Here is a 23,496-nt window from a genome sequence, read left to right on the forward strand (position 1 = left end):
AGAGAAATAAGGAAAGAGAGGATTAAATATGAAGGTAGGCTAGCCAGTAACATTAGGAATGATAGGAAAAGTTTATTTAAATACATTAAAAACAAACGGGAGGCAAAAGTTGACATTGGGCCGCTCCAAAATGACGCTGGTAATCTAGTGATGGGAGACAAGGAAATAGCTGAGGAACTAAATAAGTACTTTGTGTCAGTCTTCACAGTGGAAGACATAAGTAATATCCCAACAATTCCAGAGAGTCAGGGGGCAGAGTTGAATATGGTAGCCATCACAAAGGAGAAAGTGCTAGAGAAACTAAGAGGTCTAAAAATTGATAAATCTCCAGGCCCAGATGGGCTACATCCTAGAGTTCTGAAGGAGATAGCTGAAGAAATAGTGGAGGCGTTAGTTATGATCTTTCAAAAGTCACTGGAGTCAGGGAAAGTCCCAGAGGATTGGAAAATCACTGTTGTAACCCCCCTGTTCAGGAAGGGAACAAGGAAAAAGATGGAAAATTATAGGCCAATTAGCCTAACCTCGGTTGTTGGCAAGATTCTAGAATCCATTGTTAAGGATGAGATTTCTAAATTCTTGGAAGTGCAGGGTCGGATTAGGACAAGTTAGCATGGATTTAGTAAGGGGAGGTCGTGCCTGACAAACCTGTTAGAGTTCTTTGAAGAGATAACAAATAGGTTAGACCAAGGAGAGCCAATGGATGTTATCTATCTTGACTTCCAAAAGGCCTTTGAGACTGCTGAGTAAAATAAGGGCCCATGGTATTCGAGGCAAGGTACTAACATGGATTGACGATTGGCTGTCAGGCAGAAGGCAGAGAGTTGGGATAAAAGGTTCTTTTTCGGAATGGCAACCGGTGATGAGTGGTGTCCCGCAGGGTTCAGTGTTGGGGCCACAGCTGTTCTCTTTATATATTAACGATCTAGATGACGGGACTGGGGGCATTCTGGCTAAGTTTGCCGATGATACAAAGATACGTGGAGGGGCAGGTAGTATGGAGGAGGTGGGGAAGCTGCAGAAAGATTTAGACAGGTTAAGAGAGTGGTCCAAGAAATGGTTGATGAAATTCAACGTGGGCAAGTGCGAGGTCTTGCACTTTGGAAAAAAGAAAGGCATGGACTATTTTCTAAACGGTGACAAAATTCATAATGCTGAAGTGCAAAGGGACTTGGGAGTCCTAGTCCAGGATTCTCTAAAGGTAAACTTGCAGGTTGAGTCCGTAATTAAGAAAGCAAATGTAATGTTGTCATTCATCTCAAGAGGCTTGGAATATAAAAGCAGGGATGTACTTCTGAAGCTTTATCAAGCATTCGTTAGGCCCCATTTAGAATACTGTGAGCAATTTTGGGCCCCACACCTCAGGAAGGACATACTGGCACTGGAGCGGGTCCAGCGGAGATTCACACGGATGATCCCAGGAATGGTAAGCCTAACATACGATGAACGTCTGAGGATCCTGGGATTATATTCATTGGAGTTTAGGAGGTTGAGGGGAGATCTAATAGAAACTTACAAGACAATGAATGGCTTAGATAGGGTGGATGTAGGGAAGTTGTTTCCATTAGCAGGGGAGACTAGAACCCGGGGGCACAGCCTTAGAATAAAAGGGAGTCACTTTAGAACAGAGATGAGGAGAAATGTCTTCAGCCAGAGAGTGGTGGGTCTGTGGAATTCATTGCCACAGAGGGCGGTGGAGGCTGGGACGTTGAGTGTCTTTAAGACAGAAGTTGATAAATTCTTGATTTCTCGAGGAATTAAGGGCTATGGAGAGAGAGCGGATAAATGGAGTTGAAATCAGCCATGATTGAATGGTGGAGTGGACTCGATGGGCTGAATGGCCTTACCTCCGCTCCTATGTCATATGGTCTTATGGTTCTGTAACGACCTGCGCAGGCTTTGAGTGAGGCACCAGAGGAAAATTGTGAGGACTACTTTCCATTGTGTCTGGTCTCTTGTGGCTGTAGAAATGAGCTCTGGGGGCGGGGAATCTTTGGAAGGGATAGTCTTCTGGACCGAACGTGGTCTACATGTTTGCACTGAAGACAACCCTGGGCTTGCACCTGGTACGATATAGGTCCCATTTGGCGAAAGATTATGCCAGGGACCCACTGGGCACCACCAGCAAAATTCCGAGCGAACACTGGGTCACCGGGCGCAAACTGCCGAATCAGCCGATGCTGAGAAAAACCATGTCCCTGCCGATCTTGTGTGCGGCGTACTTTTGCGCAATGTCCGGGAAAACCATGCTAAGGTGGGTGCAAAGTCTCCGGCCCATTAGGAGTTCTGCGGGAGCTACCCCAGTCACCGCATGGTGGGTGGTACTATACAAAAACAAAAAGCGAGCCAGTCTCGTGTCCATTAACCCGGAAGACTGCTTCTTTAGGCCTCGTTTGAATGTCTGCACTGCGCGCTCCGCCAACCCATTTGAAGCCGGGTGGTAAGGGGCAGTACGGATATGGCGTATGCCGTTCATCTTCATGAACCTCGCAAACTCCTCACTTGTGAATGGAGTGCCATTATCCATGACCTCGGAGAGGTCATGCGTACTGAAAGACAAACGCATCTTCTCAATAGTTGCGCAGGACGTTGTGCTTACCATCTTATGCACCTCTAGCCATTTAGACTGGGCATCGATTAATAGAAGGAACATGGATCCTTGAAAAGGCCTGGCGAATTCCGCATGCCAGCGTGCCCAAGGCCGCCCTGGCCATTCCCAGTGATGTAGGGGCGCGGCCGGTGGAAGCTTCTGATGCTCCTGGCAAATGGAGCAGTTTTGTGCCACCTTCTCAATGTCGGAGTCGAGGCCTGGCCACCAGACATAACTCCAGGACAACATTTTCATTTTGGTCACGCCTGGATGCCCATTGTGCAAGTCTCTTAGTGTCAGCTCCTGTCCTTTTTCCGGGATAATCACACGCTTCCCCCAAAAGAGGATGCCGTCTTCCACGCTGAATTTTGACAGCTTGGAGGAAAATGCCCGCAACTCGACTGGGAGCTGTCTATGCTGCCCACCATACAGGACTATGTGCCGAACCTTTGACAGGACTGGCTCCGTCTGGGTCCACTCACGGATCTGTGATGCCGTGACATGCAAGGTGTCCATAACATTTAGGGTTGCAACCACTTCACCGGTCGTGGGATTCGACATGGGGCCTGTCGATAAAGGCAATCGACTCAGTGCATCGGCATTCGCTATTTGCGTTCCTGGTTTGTGCTCCAGAGAATACTCGTATGCAGCAAGCAACAAAGCCCAGGGCTGGATCCGTGCGGAAGCAATGGGCGGTATTGGCATATCCTTTCTGAAAAGTCCCAGCAGAGGCTGATAACCAGTCACGATAGTGAAGTGGCGGCCATACACGTACTGGTGGAAACGTTTCACCGCAAAGACCACTGCCAGGCCCTCCTTCTCGATCTGCGCGTACTTTTTTTCCGCTGCAGTCAATGGCGAAAGCTTTCGGCCACTCGGCCCCGTTCTTCATCTTGTGGGATAGGACGGCCCCAATACCATACGGGGATGCATCACATGTGACGAGCAAAGGCTTTCCAGGATCATAGTGGGTTAGTAACCCAGACAACGACAATTGTTGTTTTACCCACCGGAAAGTGGTTTCTTGCGGCTGACCCCAAACCCAGGTGTGATTTTTCTTTAGCAGAAGGTGCAACGGGGCCAGCGTAGTTGCCAGATTGGGGAGGAACTTCCCGTAATTGTTTACGAGGCCGAGAAAAGAATGAAGATGCGAAGTGTCAGTCGGGGCGAGGGCCTGTTGAATCGCGCGCACCTTCTCTGCGACGGGTGCAAACCTTCGCGGTTCACCCGATAACGCAGATAGACTACTTCCTTCGCCTGAAAGACGCACTTTGTGCGGCGCAAACGGACTCCAGCCTCCGAAAAGCGTCGAAGGACACCTCCAGATTTTCCAAATGTTCCTACTCCGACGTCCCTGTGATCAAAACGTCACCCAAGTGGACAACGACACGCATTAAACCTCTCAAAATGCCCTCCATAACGCGTTGAAAAGTAGCGCAGGCAGAGGATACTCCACAGGGCAAACGTGTATATTCATACAGGCCCCGGTGTGTACTAATTGTTACATATGGTCGGGAGGCAGGGTCCAGCTCCAACTGTAGGTAGGCGTGACTCATATCTAATTTTGTGAAAGGGAGTCCGCCTGCAAGCTTCGCGTAGAGATCCTCTATGCGAGGCATTGGATATCGGTCGAGTCGGGAAGCCGTATTCACTGTAAGTTTATAGTCGCCGCACAAGCGAACTGTGGCATCTGGCTTCATTACAGCTAGAATTGGTGCTGCCCAGTCAGCGAAACAGACGGGCCTGATAATACCCAAAGTCTCCAGACGAGTGAGCTCCCCTTCTACCTTCTCGAGCAAGGCGTGAAGCACCGGGCGTGCCCGGAAATAGCGCGGCATGGCTCCTGGTTCGACTTGGATACGGGCTACGGACCCTTTTATTTTCCCCAAACCGGACTGGAATACATCTGGGTATCGTTCCTGCACCTCAGTCAACCCTCTAGAAACTGTTTGGAGGATGTGCTGCCACTGCAACCGCACATGGCGCAACCAGTCCCAACAGGCTGGGCCCATGGCCGCGCACCACGATAAGTGGGAAATGCCCCTCCTGGCATCCATAAACAACAGGGGTCATCGTAGTTCCTGCAATGTCCAATGATTCCCCCGTGTAGGTGACCAACCTTGCCTGTGTGTCGGTTAATGTAAGGGTCTGTATACCCTGCTTGATGCGGTCAAATGTCCTCTGGGCGATCACGGAGACCGCTGCGCCAGTGTCCACCTCCATCTCAAGCGGGTGACCATTGACCTGTACTGTCACCTTAATGGGGGCCACACAGGCAGTCGTCCTCCATCTCCACGTCCTCAGGAGTAATCGCCACAGGTTCATCCACATGGAAGGTATGGCCCCTGGGCTGGTCCCAGTTTCGGTCGGAACGACGGCGCCTCTGGTGCCCCCAGGACCGGCGTCCGCAACGGGGTCGGCGCCTACAAGTCTGACACGGACATGGCTCCTCATCCATTGGTTCTGGAGAAGGCTCCCTTCGGGGAGGAATGTCCGACGGCTACTGGCGTCGATCTGGACGTCGCCTCGCCCAAGGTACCGCAGGAGTGCGGAGGGACGTTTTTGGACGGAAGCGGTTGCACCCCAAGGCATGAACCTCCATTCCCTGTAGCTCCTGCACTCCTCATTCTGCGCTCTCTTGGGACAATACTATTTGAATGGCCTGTTGAAAAGTCAATGTTAGCTCAGCTAACAACTTTCTCTGGGTGGCCGTATTGTTAATACCGCAAACCAAATGGTTGCATGACATTTCTGACAAGGTCTCACCATAGTCACAGTACTCTGCAATCCTGCGTAAGCCTGGATAAAAAGTCGGCAAGGGATTCGCCTGGGGTCCTCTCAGTGGTATTAAACCGGTAGCGTTGGACTATCGTGGACGGGGTTGGGTTAAAATGTTGGCCCACTAAGTTCACAAGTTCATCAAACATTTTGGTGTCCGGCGCAGCTGTGTACGTAAGGCTCCTTATCACCCCAAACACATGCGGGCCACAGGCGGTGAGCAATATGACCACCTGCCGTTCGTTTTCGGCGATGTTGTTTGCCCGGAAATAGTAACGCATCCATTGTGCATACTGGTTCCCGCTTTCCAGTGCAGCATCAAAAACATCCAAACGTCCATACAGAGGCATGGTGTAACAGAAAAACAACTTCCAACCTGTATCCAACAAAAATCCAGGGAGGTGGCTTCAGCAGTGTAGACAGCCATTCACTTTAACCTTCGTCGCCAGTTTTGTGAGGGCCACGTAGAATGCAGCACGAGTTTTAAGGATACAAAGAAATAACATTTATTTACAACATATATATATATGGCAGCAGCAGCAACTTTGTTGGCTGCTCACTCCTTCCTGACTGGTTCCAAACTGGCCAGCTTTATTTATACAGTGAGTCTGCTAGTGATTTCTCCCCTCCCCCCTCATTGGGGAAGCTCATACTCCCACAGGATTGTGGGATTGTCATTAGTCTCCAGCCAATGGTAAGCAGGCAGGTTATAACAGCATGACAATAAACAAATCCAATCCAGTCCACAAGCACAGCGCACAGCAGGGAGACATCCCTTCCATGCTTTGATTCTGGCATTCTTTTGACAGCTGCAGGGATTGAGTTGTGTGCTATATGGGGAAGTGTGAAATGTCCATGGGAGCTGTGTTCAGAGCGAAAGTGAGCCCACATGTTAAGATTAATTGGGAATTAAGGAGTTAGCAGCTGAAATGCTGTTACTAGCCCATGTGCAGCTGAAAAATATATGGGGCTGGATTCTCCAATTATGGGGCTATGTCCCCATGGCAGCGTAAAAACGCTGGTGTTTCACTCTAGACTTTCCTTAAGAAAGTCCTGAATGATTCTCTTATCTGCAGGGCCTGGCAGGGCCCCAGAGTGCTCCTCGCAGCTCTGGCTGCGGATACGGAACCCCACACTTCCAGTCGGAAGTCCGCGCATGCGCACAGCGGCGGCCTGCAGCGGCCGTGACGTGCAACATGACGGACTCGAACCACGGAGCAGCACCAGAAATGTAGCCACCCCCCCCCCCCCCCCGAGAGCACGCGCGCCCGCGAGTCCGTGACACCTGTCGCTCCCCTGGCCATCCATGGAGCCCCCCTAGTGATCGATCCCCCCGCCCCCCACCTGGGCGGCAGAGGACTGAGTCCGCAGCCGCCACCTGATGTTTCCAATGGCCGATAGGTGGTTAGAACCACCGGTAACTCAGCCAGTTTTGCGCGGAGAATCGGGGGGGGCCTCTGTCAATGCCCCCCGTAGTTCGTGCGCGAGAGACTCCCGAGTATTGCGGGAGCGGCGCCGGTGCCGGTTTCCGGGTTGACGACCATTCTCCGCCCCCGCGCCGAATGCGATTTCGGCTCGGAGAATCCAGCCCCCGGAGTTAGGCTCAGGGATGCACATCAGCAGGTAATAGCTCTGTGCTTTCTGAGAGTTGGGCTCAGGGAAGCCCAGGAGCAACAGCTGCTTGATGCAGCTGGGAGTTGAGGATCAGGGAAGCCCAGGAGCAGTGGTACTTTGCTCAGAGCGGCTAAATAGCTGGGATCATGCTGGTGATAAGATGCTGGGGTGTAGACTTGTGCATCCTGTAGAACGCAATCTCAGAGGAGATTCAGCAACTGGGAGGTGAACAGTCATTGGGGCATAGTGAATTGGAGCTTCTGTTGAGGGAAATCAGAGGATAGATCCTCGAAAATGTGGAACTGAAATTCCTCATAAGGAAGAGGAAGGTTTAAAGAATTTTTGTTACAGTGATCACTGACATTTTGGGTGGGTTGCTAAAAATATTGTTGTACCTGTTTTGGTTTCATCTGCATTGTGGTGTGTTTGAACACAGTTTTGTGTTAATTCATGTTTACCTTTTGTTAATTCAAGGCTGGTTTAACTCAGTGGGTTAGACAGCTGGTTTGTGATGCAGAACAAGGCCAGCAGCGCGGGTTCAATTCCCGTACCAGCTTACCTGAACAGGCGCCGGAATGTGGTGACTGGGGGCTTTTCACAGTAACTTCATAATTGTGACAATAAAAGGTTATTAGTATTATGTTAGACTGGAACAGTGGTTCCCAACCTGTGATCCAGGTCCATGAGGTTACTGCAGGTGGTCTGTTTGTCTTTTGAAAAGAAAGGTCCGTGAAGAAAAAATGTCCATGGAGAAAAAATTACAAGTACCTCATATGTCGCACAATAATTTTTGTTAAACTATTTTCACAATTATTTTCAGTATTATATTAACTCCTGCAATTAAATGGTGGGGCCAGAGGCAGACTCTCAGTGAAACACACAGCACGCAGCACGGAGCGGCAGCCAATGGGGTGGCCCATATGGAAAGGCAACTGTTGGGGTGGGAACACCAATCAGAGCCTTGGTAGCTCTATATTTGCACGTGAGCCTATCAGCAGGCAATATGGAACATCAGTCTCTAATTGATGGGAACCCTTTTAGAGCAGAAAACTTTGCCACCCATTGAGAAATGATGGAGGCTTCGAGCAGTTCAGATATGGATCTCCTGGTGTGCTGTTTCTGAATGTTCATTGAGTAAAGGTGCAAAGCAGCAGCCAAGTTTCCGGCATTCGGTCTGGCTGACAGCCTGAGGCAAATTAAGATTGCTAACCTAATAGTGTGGTGCAAGCCTGCGAGGCCTTCAGCTTGGCAAGGAGGCGGCGCTGGCCAGTGGCCATCAAGGAGAGAGGGGAGCAGCGTGGCGACTCTCAACCTCCAGGATAGGCTGAGGAGGGCAGGAGGACATCCAACCAAAAATAACAGAGGCCACCAGGCCAGATAGCCAGCAGCAGCCACCAAGCAGCCAACCAGGAGCAAACGCGGTCATCAAGGGTCGAGGCTCGAGTCCCAGCCACCCATGCAAGAGCAGATAGATGAGCAGAGCAGCAGTAGGGAGGGTGCGTGGAAGGCGAGGCAAGAGTGCAGGCATCGTGTCTTAGGGAATTGGGGAGCAGCAGCCAGTGGGGGCAAGGCGACTCTACCAGAGGCAAGCCAAGCAGAGCCGAGTGTAAGAGGGCTGGGCTGGGCAGCAACCGAACAATGCAGCCAGGACAAGAGAGAGCAGATTCTAGGCCAGATAGCCAGCAGCAGCCAGGCTGCCAGCCAGGAGCACACGAGGTTGTCGAGGGTCGAGACCTGGCCACCCAAACGAGAGCAGAGCAGTAGTCGGGAGGTGCGAAGAAGGCCAGGCATGCACCGGCGTCATGTCTCAGGAGCAGCAGTAGCAAGTATTTGTGAGTATGATTCACAACTATTATAAATAGCTATTTTTAACACACTTCTTGATATACAAGTTCAACTCCCATCAGTCGTAGGCTATATGAAAAATGTTTAATGTGGCTTGCATATATAGTGGTCCATGAAAGCCTTTGATGACAATCAGTGGTCCGCATAAAATAAAATGTTGGGAACAACTGGAGTAGAAGATGGGTAGTATTGACTGATTGCTTTGTTGGCTCCTGTATTATAAAATTTCTTCTGCTTAAAACCGTGACATCTGTGGCTTAATTCTCTTAGTGAATACCTGACATTTCAAATTTTATCTGCTTTAAAACAAAGGGTTACTGGTGCCCAACAAGATCATAGCAAAATTGCAAGTCTCATCTCTGATTGTATCAATATCATCAGCAAGTATCTGCGGCACAGTGATATAACTGTGCACAACTGCAAAGCAGTTACCTGATCAGCTCCATAAACACATGTGGCGATTTAAGAAAATATCAGCTATGCTTACTTAATATTGAGAAAAATTACTAACATATTACACTTGTTCAGAACATGGCTGATGGTAAACACCGAGTAATCCCAGAATGGAAATGTAAAACTGCCCTCAACCCGGTATAGTATGAGGAAAGGCTTGAAATCTAGAGAATGATGTCCTTGACTTTCTGTGATGTTTTTAATAAAATAAATGTTAATTAAGAAATAGAACAGCATACAATAAACCAGAAGTACACTTCACTAAGACAATGACTGTACACAATATCACTAATTTAAACAGTTCCAAACGATCTGCATTCAGAGCTAACTCTCCCCAAACTGTTCCATCTCACTTTATAAATTTTAAAACTATAAAGATTCAGTAATTATTCCCACATAATGCAGTTAAGTCCCTTTGGGTTGCTTCAGAGATAAACCAGCAGCTTGCTGTTCAAATCAGGCTTTCTTCACACATCCTGCTTACTGGGAGTAGAACAGCTATTCCTGCTGTTGGCTGAGATCTAAAAGTCAGCTGAACTGCAGAGGTTTCTTCAGTATCTCTTTAAATACATGCTTCCCTTTGATCTTTCTATTATCTGACCGAACTTCTTTAGGATTGCATTCCCTCAGATTTAATTACCTATATTCCTTGATTTTGGCTTGTTGACTTTAAAGACAAAGAAAACTCACTTTATGAACATGTCCATGACACATCACCTTCATACTTTGCAATTCTTCTCTTGAACACAATTTATTCAAATCTATTCATGTTCTGTCCCCCATCATTACTAAATTGTCTTCAGTAAACATCTGTTGAGACGGTTGCTAAGTTTATCAACATATCAAATGCATTAGTTCCATTCACACCGCCATTCTGTCCCTGTCTTAAATATATTACATTTTCCTACAGTTTTAAAATATATTACCAGCAGAAAATACTCCAATTTCCTGGAATTCTCCGATATGTTCATGCCACCAATATTTTCATGGCACACTATGCAGTTTACTATACCCAGAAGTACTGAAAATGGGATTTGAACATTCTTGTAATTGCAGTATTTATATTCTATCCTCTGATTCAGGATTCAAGGAAAAACCTCTTTACACAATCTGTAGAAACATAGAAAATTAGGAGCAGAAGTAGGCAATTCAGCACTTTGAGTCTGTTCCGCCATGCAATCAGATCAGGGCTGAACTCTTCCTGGTCTAAAATCCACCTCCCTTTAGCCTGTTTTTTATCAAAAATATATCCAATTCTTTCTTGAAACCATTTAATACTCAGATTTCACCGTACTATGGGGCAGTGAGTTCCACAAAATCACCATCCTCGGCAAGAAATAGTTCCTCCTCATCTCAGTTCTAAATCTACCGCCTTTTAACCTAGATCTGTGACTCTTGTTCTAGATTTCCCTACAAGGGGGATCATTTGGTCTATGTTTACTTTATCAATTCCATTTAGCATTTTATACATCTCAATCAGATCCCCTCTCATCCTTCTAAACTCCAACAAGTATAAGGCCAAACTGTTTAGTCTCTCCTCATACGTCAACACTTTCAGCCCGGAATCAATCTGGTGAACCTCCTCTGAACTACCTCCAATGCCACCACATCCTGAAGGGGGAGGGCAAACAGCCATTGATTGTGGTATATATTGGATCTAACGACATAGGTATGAAGCGGGATGAGGTCCCACAGCAGGAGTTCAGGAAGCTAGGCAGAAAGCTAAAAGACAGGACCTCAACGGTTGGAATCTCGGGATTACTCCCTGTGCCACGTGCCAGTGAGGCTAGAAATGGGAAGATAGAGCAGCTAAACACGTGACTAAACAGCTGATTTAGGAGGGAGGGTTTCAGTTGTCTGGACCACTGGGAGATCTTCCGGAGCAGGTGTGACCTGTATAAGAAGGACAGGTTGCATCTAAACTGGAGAGGCATAAATATAGTGGCTGCGAGGTTTGCTAATGTCACACGGGAAGGTTTCAACTAGTATGGCAGGGGGTGGGTACTGGAGCAATAGGTCAGAAGGTGAAAAGATTGAGGGAGAACTAGAAAATATAGCCACTATTGCTCTAAGGAAGAGCAGACACGGATGTGTTGCTGAAAACAGCGGGACTGGTGGCCTGAAGTGCATATGTTTTAATGCAAGAAGTATAACAGGTAAGGCAGATGAACTTAGACCTTGGATTAGTACTTGGAACTATGATGTTGTTGCCATTACAGAGACCTGGTTGAGGGATGGGCAGGATTGGCAGCTAAACATTCCAGGATTTAGATGTTTCAAGCGGGATAGAGGGGGATGTAAAAGGGGTGGTGGAGGAGTTGCGCTACTGGTTAGGGAGAATATCACAGCTGTACTGCGGGAGGACATCTCAGAGGGCAGCGAAGCTATATGGTTAGAGATCAGGAATAAGAAGGGTGCAGTCACAATGTTGGGGGTTTACTACAGGCCACCCAACAGCCAGTGGGAGATAGAGGAGCAGATAGGTAGACCGAATTTGGAAAGGAGTAAAAGCAAAAGGGTTGTTGTGATGGGAGACTTTAACTTCCCCAATATTGACTGGGACTCACTTAGTGCAAAGGGCTTGGACAGGGCAGAGTTTATAAGGAGCATTCAGGAGGGCTTCTTAAAACAATATGTAGATAATCCAACTAGGGAACGGGCTGTACGGGACCTGGTATTGGGGAATGAGTCAGGCCAGGTGGTAGAAGTTTCAGTAGGGGAGCATTTCGGGAACAGTGACCACAATTCAGTAAGTTTTAAAGTGCTGGTGGACAAGGATAAGAGTGGTCCGAGGGTGAATGTGCTAAATTGAGGGAAGGCTAATTATAACAATGTTAGACAGGAATTGAAGAACCTAGATTAGGGGCAGATGTTTGAGGGTAAATCAACATCTGACATGTGGGAGGCTTTCAATTGTCAGTTGAAAGGAATTCACGACCGGCATCCAAAAACATGAGGTGTTGGGCATCTTGAAAAATAATACTGTAGATAAGTCCCCACGGCCTGATGGGATCCACCCCAGAATACTGAAGGAGGCAAGAGAGGAAATTGCTGAGGCCTTGACAGAAATCTTTGGATCCTCACTGTCTTCAGGTGATGTCCCGGAGGACTGGAGAATGGCCAATGTTGTTCCTTTGTTTAAGAAGGGTAGCAAGGATAATCCAGGGAACTATAGGCTGGTGAGCCTTATGTCAGTGGTAGGGAAATTACTGGAGAGAATTCTTCGAGATAGGATGTACTCCCATTTGGAAGCAAATGGATGTATTAGCGAGAGGCAGCAGGGTTTTGTGAAGGGGAGGTCGTGTCTCACTAACGTGATAGAGTTTTCGAGGAGGTTACAAAGATGATTGATGCAGATAGGGCAGTGGATGTTGTCTATATGGAATTCAGTAAGGCCTTTGACAAGGTCCCTCATGGCAGATAGGTACAAAAGGTGAAGTCACATGGGATCAGAGGTGAGCTGGCAAGATGGATACAGAACTGGCTAGGTCATAGAAGGCAGAGAGTAGCAATGGAAGGGTGCTTTTCTGATTGGAGGGCTGTGGCTAGTGGTGTTCCGCAGGGATCAGTGCTGGGACCTTTGCTGTTCGTAGTATATATAAAGGATTTGGAGGAAAATGTAACCGGTCTGATTAGTAATTTTGCGGACGACACAAAAGTTGGTGGAATTGCGGATAGCGATGAGGACTGTCAGATGATACAGCAGGATTTAAATAGTTTGGAGCCTTGGATGTCGAGGTGGCAGATGGAGTTTAATCCGGACAAATGTGAGCTAATGCATTTTGGAAGGTCTAATACAGGTAGGGAATATACAGTGAATTGACAGTCAGAGAGATCTAGATGTACAGGTCCACAGGTCACTGAAAGGGGCAACATAGGTGGAGAAGGTAGTCAAGAAGGCATACGGCATGCTTGCCTTCATTGGCCGGGACATTGAGTATAAAAATTGGCAAGTCATGTTGCAGCTGTATAGAACCTTAGTAGGCCACACTTGGCGTATATATAGTGTTCAATTCTGGTCGCCACACTACCAAAAGGATGTGGAGACTTTAGAGAGGGTGCAGAAGAGATTTACCAGAATGTTGCCTAGTATGGAGGGCATTAGCTAGGATGAATGGTTGAATAAACTCGGTTTGTTCTCACTGGATCCAAGGAAGTTGAGGGGCGACCTGATAGAGGTCTACAAAATTATGAGGGGCATAGACAGGGTGGATCATCAGAGACTTTTTCCCAGGGTAGAGGGGTCAATTACTAGGGGTCATAGGTTTAAGGTGCGAGCGGAAAGGTTTAGAGGAGATGTACGAGGCAGGTTTTTTTACACAGAGGGTATTGGGTGCCTGGAACTCGCTGCCGGAGGAGGTGGTGGAAGCAGGGACGATAGTGACGTTTAAGGGGCATCTTGACAAATACATGAATAGGATGGGAATAGAGGGATACGGACCCCGGAAGTGTAGAAGATTTTAGTTTAGACGGGCATTATTGTCGGCGCAGGCTTGGAGGGCCGAAAGGCCTGTTCCTGGGCTGTACTTTTCTTTGTTCTTTGTTCTAAGACCAATCCAGCTAACCTGCACATCTTTGGAATGTAGGAGGAAACCGGAGCACCTTAACGAAACCCATGCAGACACGTGGAGAAAGTGCAAACTCCACACAGGCAGTCACCCAAGATCGGAATTGAATTTGGGTTCCTGATGCAGTGAAGCAGCAGTGCTACCCATTGTGCCATCAATGTCTTCTCTAATTTATCCACCTACTTGAAGTACCCATCACTGGAAACATTCTCGTTAATCTCTTCTGCACCCTCAAAAGGCTTCACATTCTTTCTAAAATTGGACACAGAGTGCCGGATTTTCAGAGTCAAACTGACTCCAGAAGCAGTAGAAAATGGTGGGAAAGGGCAGCACGATGGCACAGTGGTTAGCACTAGGACTACGGCGCTGAGGACCCAGGTTCGAATCCTGGCCCTCAGTCACTGTCCGTGTAGAGTTTGCACATTCTCCCCGTGTCTGCGTGGGCTTCACCCTCACAACCCAAAGATCATAGATTATCATAGAATTTACAGTGCAGAAGGAGGCCATTCGGCCCATCGAGTCTGCACCGGCTCTTGGAAAGAGCACCCTACCCAAGGTCAACACCTCCACCCTGTCCCCACAACCCAGCAACCCCACCCAACACTAAGGGCAATTTTGAACACTAAGGGCAATTTATCATGGCCAATCCACCTAACCCGCACATCTTTGGACTGTGGGAGGAAACCGGAGCACCCGGAGGAAACCCACGCACACACGGGGAGGATGTGCAGACTCCGCACAGACAGTGACCCAAGCCGGAATCGAACCTGGGACCCTGGAGCTCTGAAGCAATTGTGCTATCCACAATGCTACTGAGATGTGCTGATTAGGTGGATTGGCCATGCTAAATTGCTCCTTAATTGGAAAAAAATAATTGGGTACTCTAAATTTATTTTAAAAAAGAAAATGGTGGGAAGGACCCAATTCCTAGATTCCCGTTTGAATTCCCAGTGCCAGCAATTTTTGATGGCATGGGACAAGGACACAGGTAGAAATCTGGGATCCTGCACACCTAATTGGGTCAGTTCCATTACAGGGGTAGACATAACACACTTGCTACTTTTGTGAAGTCAGGTCAGTTTCTTAAGGACAAGTGGTTCACGGCCCCTTAAAGGAGTCAAGAGTAATTGACCGGATTCAGAAAGCTTTGGAAAGGTAGGTTTAAAATATTGTTCCCATGCTCACTCCATGCTCCCCCTGTGCCCACTCACCCGGCATGCACGATGTACAGAACCAATGAGCCACATAACAATGGTAAGTCTTGAAATGCAGATGAAATAAAATCTGCACTTACAACCTGATAAAAGTGTCATAGCCACTATAGCACCAAGAACAGAAGTTTCACCTCATTTCCTCTTAATCATGTCCAAATAAAGACATACGTTGAAAAAAAACAGATCACAGAATAGCATGATAAACTCATAAAGATGTCAATCAGACAACGCTATTGGTCCGCTTCAGTTTCTAAATAAACTCATGCCAAGCTAACCCATTAGGGAGCTTGCGCTCAGCCAAACATTCATCATGAGACCATCTTGGAACTGTATCAACAAAAACAACAATCTTCATCCAGAAATGCAGAGTGGATAATCCATGTCAGCCTCACCTGGAGGCCCCAGCAGACTTCACATGATATCAAGAAAATTACATAAGCCATTGGGCACTGAAAAGGCTAGATACCCTGAAAAATATTCCGCCAATAGTCCTGAAGACATGTGCTCCAGAACCTGCCGCACACCCTAGCCAAGCTGTTGCAATACAGCTACAACACTGGCATCTACCCGGCAATGTGGAAAATTGCCCAGGCATGTCCGCTGCAGAAGAAACAGGGAAAATCCAACTCAGTCAATTACTGCCCAATCAGCAACGATCAGCAGAATTGGACAGAGTCAGCATGGATTTACCAAAGGGAAATCATGCTTGAAAAATCTACTGGATTTCTTTGAGGACGTAACTAGTAGAGTTGATGAGGGGGGGGGCAGTGAATGCAGACTTTCAGAAGGCTTCTGACAAGTCCCACATAACAGTTAGCGTGCAAAATTAAAGCGCATGGGATTGGGGGTAGTGTAGCGAGATAGATAGAAAACTGGTTGGCAGACAGAAAACAAAGAATACGAATAAATAGGTCTTTTTCCAAATGGCAGGCAGTGATTCGTGGGGATCGGTGCTGGGACCCAAGCTATTCATAATATATATTAATGACTTAGATGTAAAAGGTTAAATTTCACAGAATCCAGGGCGTGGTAGCCAATTGGATACAAATTTGGCTTGGCAACCAAAACCAAAGGGTGGTTGTGCAGGGTTGTTTTTCAAACTGAAGACCTGTGACCAGCAGTGTGCTACAGTGATCGGTGCTGGGTCCACTGTTATTTGTGATATATATATATATATATATAAATGATTTGGATGAGAATGTAGGAGGCATGGTTAGTAAGTTTGCAGATGACACCAAGATTGGTGGCATAGTGGATAGTGAAGATGGTTATATAAGATTGCAGCAGGATCGTGACCAATTGGGCCAGTGGGCCGATGAATGACAGATGGAGTTTAATTTGGACAAATGGGAGGTGATGCATTTTGGTGGATCAAATCAGGGCAGGATCTATTCAGTTAATGGTAGGGAGTTGGGGACAGTTACAGAACAAAGAGATCTAGGAATAAAGGTTCAAAGCTCCTTGAAGGTGGGGTCGCAGGTGGACAGGGTGGTGAAGAAGGCATTCAACATGCTAGGTTTTATTGGTCAGAATATTGAATACAGGAGTTGGGACAGCTTGTTGAAGTTGTACAAGATATTGGTAAGACCACACATGGAATACTGTGTTCAGTTCTGGTCACCCTGCTATAGAAAGGATATTGTTAAACTAGAAAGAGTGCAGAAGAGATTTACGAGGATGCTACCAGGACTTGATGGTCTGAGTTATAAGGAGAGGCTGGATAGGCTAGGACTATTTTCTCTGAAGCGTTGGAGGCTTAGGGGCGATCTTATAGAGGTCTATAAAATAATGAGGGACATCGATAAGGTAGAGAGTCGACATCTTTTCCCAAAGGTAGAGGAGTCTAGAACTAGAGGGCATATGTTTAAGGTGGGAGGCGGGAGATACAAAAGAGACCAATGGGGAAATTTCTTCACACAGAGGGTGATGAGCATCTGGAACGGGCTGCCAGAGGTAATGGTAGAGGCGGGTACAATTTTGTCCTTTAAAAAGCAGTTAGACAATTACATTGGCAGGGTGGGTATAGAGAGATATGGGCCAAATGCAGGCAAGTGGGACTAGCTTAGTGATAGAAACTGGGCGGCATGGACAAGCTGGGCTGATGGACCTGTTTCCATGCTGTAAACACCTATGACGAAATGTAATATCTCCAAATATGCAGATAAAACAAAGCTAGATGGGATGGGTGGGGGCAAGCTATGAGGATGCAGAGATGCTTCAGTGTGATTTGGACAAGCTGAGTGAGTGGAGTGGGATAATGCATGGCAGATGCAGTGTAATTTTGTTATTTTTTTTCCAATTAAGGGGCAATTTAGCATGGACAATCTACCTACCTTGCACTTCTTTGGGTTGTGGGGGTGAGACCCATGCAGACACAGGGAGAATGTGCAAACTCCACACGGACAATGATCCCGGGCCGGGATTGAATTGGGATCCTCGGCACCTTGAGACAGCAGTGCTAACGACAGCGCCACCGTGCCGCCCAGGCAGACGCAATATAATGTGGATAAATGGGAGGTTATCCATTTTAGTCGCAAAACCTAGAAGGCAGATTATTATCTAAATGGCTATAGATTGAAAGTGGTGAATGGGCAATGAGACGTGGATGACCTCTAAACCAGACACCAAAGGTAAGCATGCAGGTGCAGCAGGTGATAAAAAAGGTAAATGGTATGTTGGCCTTCATAGCAAGAGGATTAGAGTACAGGAGCAGGGATATCTTGCTGCAATTGTCCAGGGCCTTGGTGAGACCACACCTGGAATAGTGTGTGCAGTGTTGGTCTCCTTATCTGAGGATGGATCTTCTTGCTATAGAGGGAGTACAGTGAACGTTTATCTTTCCTAGGAAGGCGGGACTGACATATGAGGAGAAATTGAGTCGGTTTGGATTACATTCGCTGGAGTTCATTAGAATGAGGGGGGATCTCATTGAAACCTGTAAAATTCTAACAGGTCTAGGCAGGTTAGATGAGGGAGGATATTCCCGCTGGTTGGAGTGTCCAGAATCAGAGTCATAGGCCAAGGATACCGGGCAAACGTTTTAGGACTGAGATGAGGAGAAATGTCTTCACCCAGAGTAGTGAACCTGTGGAATTCATTACCACAGGAAGCTGGTGAGGTCAAAACACTATGCCTTCAGGAGGGAGTTAGATATTCTTCTTGGAGTGAAGGGGTTCAAAGGTTATGGGAGGGGGAAGACGGGATGAGGCTAATGAGTTGGATGATCAGCTATGATCATAATGAATGGCGGAGAAGACTCAAAGGACCAAATGGCCTCTTCCTGCTCTTATTTTCTATGTTCCTATGTTCCATGCCAAGTCAGCCACCATCCTAACTTGGAAATATATTGACATTCCTTCACTGTCACTGGGTCAAAAATCCTGGAATTTCCTCCCTAACAGAATTATAGGCAGCTCGCCTTTTGAAGGGCAACTAGGAATGGGCAATAAATGCTGGCCTAGCCAGCAAAGCCCAGATCCCGTAAATGATTTTTTTTTTTTAAAGATGGCTGGGCACGCATTTATCCCAGTGGATTAGGTCAGTGGGGCTCTGTTTACACGAGCGGGAGCGGAGTGTTATCTTTGGTTGCATGGCATTTTTAATGTGGTTGCAATATGTTTTTCTTTTGTTTCCAATTTTTTCAATATATGCATGTTTATTTGGACAAGATTAAGAGGTATAAAGTGAATTAAAGCTTCTGTTATTGATACCATAATGGTCATGACTGATTGACACTTCATTAGGCTGTAAGTGCCAGGGAAAGGCAGAGAGTCTTACAGCTTTTAAGCCAACTGGGACAAAGTCTCAGTCAATCAAGGAGGGCTGCCGAGGCACTCACCTGCCTCCATGCTGCATCTAACTTGCTTCCAGGGTTGGAGAGCGCAGGTTAAACCCGCTCCACCTCCCCAGAACAAAACTCCTGCCACTGATATGTAGACGGCTCTGCCAAGTTTCAGAATTTCCCAACTGATTAGTGCAGCCTTATATTTTAGTTGAGGCCAAACCAAAGTTTTAGAAAGTTTCATCATAATTTCCTTGTTTTTGAACGCTATGATGCCGTTTATAAATGCCTGAATCCTGTATTCCTTTTTAAACTCCCCTGCTACCATCAGCATATATTGTCAGGTCTCTCTGTTCCTGCACCAATTTAGAATTGTGCCCGATATTTTACACTTCCTCCACTCATTCTTCCTGCCAAAAATGTATTACTTCACACGACTGTCTTAAATGTCATCTGCCACATGTCCACTATTTTCACCAGCCAGTTAATAGTACTTCCAAGTTTCATGTCATCTGCAAGTTTTGAAATTGTGTTCTCTGTACCCACGTTTAAGTCATTAATATATAGATTTTTTATTTGTTCAAGGGAACTGGGTATCGCTGGCTCGGCCCATTTATTCCCCATCCCAAACTGCCGCTGAGAAGGTGGTGGTGAGCTGCCTTCTTGACACGCTGCTGTCAAAGTGCTGTTAGGGAGAGAGTTCCAGGATTTTGACCCTGTGTCAGTGAAGGAACAATGATATATTTCCAAGTCAGGATTGTGACGGGCTGGGAGGGGAACTTCCAGGTGGCAGTGTTCCAATGTGTCTGCTACCCTTGTCCTTCTAAATGGTAGTGGTCGTGGGTTTGGAAGGTGCTGACGAAGGAGCCATGTAGCTGGTACACATTGCTGTCACTGTGCATCGGTGGTGGAGGGAGTGAATGTTTGTGGATGGGGTGCCATTCAGGCGGGCTGCTCTATCCTTGAATATTGTTATAGCTGCACTCATCCAGACAAGGTGAGAGCATTCCATCATCACGAAAAGCACTGGTCCTACTACCCATGGGGAATCCTATGGATTGCTCCAATCCAAATAAAACAGCCTTCCACTCTACAAACAAATAATCTATGCTGACATTTCAGCGCATTACTGAGGGTGCCGCGTTCTTGGAATGTGAAGCCAAACCAATATTCCATATAGCTGTTCAAGTGGATGTCAAAGATTCCATGGCACTATTCAAAAATGAACAGGACAGACACCTTAGTGCTCTGGTCAATACTTAGTATCACTCAACCAACTCAACTGGAAACGGAATAATGACACTGTGTTTGCCTGCATTACAACAGTGACTATTTCTTCAAGAAATAAACGTTTTTCCTTGAATGTGACCATTTTGGATCATCCGGAGATCATGAAAGGCCCATAGAAATGCAAAATCTTTATTCTTATATTTCCACCATTTTATTTTCATGACTAACCTGCCTAACCTGCACAGCCACACTTGCTTAAGATTAGATAAACATAGAAAACACACTCAGACAATATTCAACTTTCTTGTTCCAATTACATATTTAACATGTCACGTTAACATTATAAACTATCAAGTAGCATAATATCTTCTATATTACAAGGCCCAATTCGGAGTTGTCCTAACTGATAAAATGTTACACATCAGTTTGCAAAATTTTGTAACACAAAGCTTAAACAATGCTGAATTGTCACAAAATTTAAGAAAATAATGTGCAATGCAACTTTCATTTTTGAAATCTGGTCAACTATATGTGTTTGATAATGAACAAACAGTTGTTTTGTGAGGGCCACGAAGAATCCATCACGAGTTGAAGGATAGAAAGAAAGAACATTTATTTACAATAACATATATATACAACAGCAGCAACTCCCTTGCTGCTCACTCTCCTCTAGCCGGTTCCAAATTGGCCAGCTTTATTTATGCAGGGAATGATTTCTCCGCCACCCTCACTGGGGAAGCTCATACTCCCAAAGGATTGTGGGATTGCCTTTAGTCCCCAGCCAATGGTAAGCAGGCAGGTTATAACAAGTTGTTAATGCTAAAATGCTATAAGTAATATTTGTATTTGAGGATCTTCTTTGTGGCGGCAGGGTATGGAAAATGGAGGAATATAAAGCCAAGAATTTAACAAGCAATTCTGACCAATTTCAAATTCTGCGCTCTTTCACAGGAAAGATCTACTTCAAGAGTCAACTTCACTTAATACAATAAACCATTTTAGCAGCAAATGTGTTTGCAATATTCCTGAACAGCAAAATTTTGCTGAAGCAGATTCTTAACATATTACGTTGTACCATAAATTCGGAATACGTTTAAGGCCTGCAATATATCAATTTTAAAAATAAAATTTTAGGATGTGAAATTGATTTTTTTCCAATACAAAATAAACAAGAACACACCTTTTAATGTCAAAGTTCATATTGTGATAATTATCTTTGTCCTGTGCCTGTAGGCATTGTGCCTTCCAAAGTTAAATGAGATCAATCACATGTAGAAATACTGCAAATTGTAAGAAACTGCTATTTTTTAAAATAAATTGATTGTACCCAATTATTTTTTCCAATTAAGGGACAATTTAGTGTGGCCAATCCACCTACCCTGCAAGCACTTTGAGGCAGCAGTGCTAACAAACTGCTATATTTGATACAATCCAAACACACTTGAAATTCCTAGACTTAAATAACCTTCAAATCCGAATATTTTGCACACAGTCCTTTGAAACATAAGTTGAACATCTAGAAATATTAAATGACAAAGAATGTCTACTTGGAATGTGAAGATGCAGTGTTTTTATGATAGATATTTAATAATTCATTTCTTTTTGAGGTGCAATTAATGTATTTTAGACATCATACTCACATAATGAGCAAAATCAGGTTTTCAAATCCCCAACTCCAGAGGGAAGCACAGATTTTTTTTTATTGTTGCTGGCTGGGCCAGCATTTATTGCCCATCGCTTGAACAGAGGGCACTAAAGCTCTGGAGTCACATGTAGACATGTAGATAAGGGTGGCAGATTTCCTTCCTGAGTGAACCAGATGGGTTTTTATGACAATCGACAATGGTTTTAATTCCAGATTTTCTTTCATTAAATTCAAATTTCACCATTTATCATGGTGGGATTCAAACGGAGTCCCCAGATCATTACCCTAAGTCTCTGGTTTATTAGTCCAGTGAGTGACAATACCATTACATCATCACCTCCCCATGATTGTAGCACACATAATGGAATTACATTACTTACTTTTGGCTATTTTCTCTATTTATGTAAATAATGTAGATTAAATTTTACATTTCACATAACACCTAGGTATGAACAGAATGTTTAAAAGTTCATGAAGAAAACATTTATTTTTGTACATGCAATAAGCACGGTTTGAGTAAGTTTGTGTAAAGAATAAGTTACTGAAATACCTAGAAAAATGTTACAAAAGTGTAACAATATTGGAAGCCAGGGCAGATAGATGCCAGAGGATCTCAAACTCAAAACAAAGATATTTTTGATATCAGAACCAAGAAATTATTTAAAGAGAACAACTGACAAAGAACAAAGAAAAGTAAAGCACAGGAACAGGCCCTTCGGCCCTCCAAGCATGTGCCGACCATGCTGCCCATCTAAACTAAAATCTTCTACACTTCCGGGGTCCGTATCCCTCTATTCCCATCCTATTCATGTATTTGTCAAGATGCCCCTTCAACTTCACTATCGTCCCTGCTTCCACCACCTCCTTTGGCAGCGAGTTCCAGGCACCCACTGCCCTCTGTGTAAAAAAACTTGCCTAGTACATCTCCTCTAAACCTTGTCCTTCGTACCTTAAACCTATGCCCCCTAGTAATTGACCCCTCTACCCTGGGAAAAAGTCTCTGACTATCCACTCTGTCTATGCCCCTCATAATTTTGTAGACCTCGTTCAGGTCACCCCTCAACCTCCGTCGTTCCAGTGAGAACAAACAGAGTTTATTCAACCTCCCCTCATAGCTAATGCCCTCCATGTCAGGCATTTCTGCACCCTCTCTGAAGCCTCCACATCCTTCTGGTATTGTGGCGACCAGAATTGAGCACTATACTCCAAGTGTGGCCTAACTAAGGTTCTATACAGCTGCAACATGACGTGCCAATTTTTATACTCAATGCCCCAGCCAATGAAGGTAAGCATGCCGTATGCCTTCTTGACTACCTTCTCCACCTGTGTTGCTCCTTACAGTGACATTTTATGCATTTCTCATTTTATCTACACAACACATTTAGCTTGAAAGCAGCAATTGACTGTTGGAAGAGAGGGTAACAAAGAGTCAAAAGAGCAAAGAAGTGGATTAGTTGTCACAGCATTACTGCTTTTAACTAAACACACTGATTCCACTCACACTAGGGTATTATATACCGTATTGTTCAAATTCAAGCTCCAGTACAATGTTTTAACATATATAGTTTAATTATGTGTTCACTGAAACAGGGGAAAATTGTAACCTTTTGATCTAAAATGTTTCACTATGTGCAGCAGAAAATCTGCATGTGTTGTTTTTGTTTCAATCTGTGGTACAGTAAGTTGCTGCAATCAGCTAAACGTATTGCCAACCAGATCTGTAACACCTAAATTAAAGCTTAAATTTACTAAATTAGTTTGTAGCCCATACTCCTCTTATT

General features: G+C 45.6%; 1 protein-coding gene across 2 annotated transcripts in view; it reads right to left on the reverse strand.

The window, feature by feature from the left end:
- The window catches only part of galnt13 (polypeptide N-acetylgalactosaminyltransferase 13), a 777,028-nt gene that overhangs the window by 742,400 nt on the left and 11,132 nt on the right, over positions 1-23,496 (reverse strand). The gene's annotated exons all lie outside the window — the stretch shown is intronic.

The sequence above is a fragment of the Scyliorhinus torazame genome, chromosome 2, assembly GCF_047496885.1.
Source record: "Scyliorhinus torazame isolate Kashiwa2021f chromosome 2, sScyTor2.1, whole genome shotgun sequence".
Taxonomy (NCBI): Eukaryota; Metazoa; Chordata; class Chondrichthyes; order Carcharhiniformes; family Scyliorhinidae; genus Scyliorhinus; species Scyliorhinus torazame.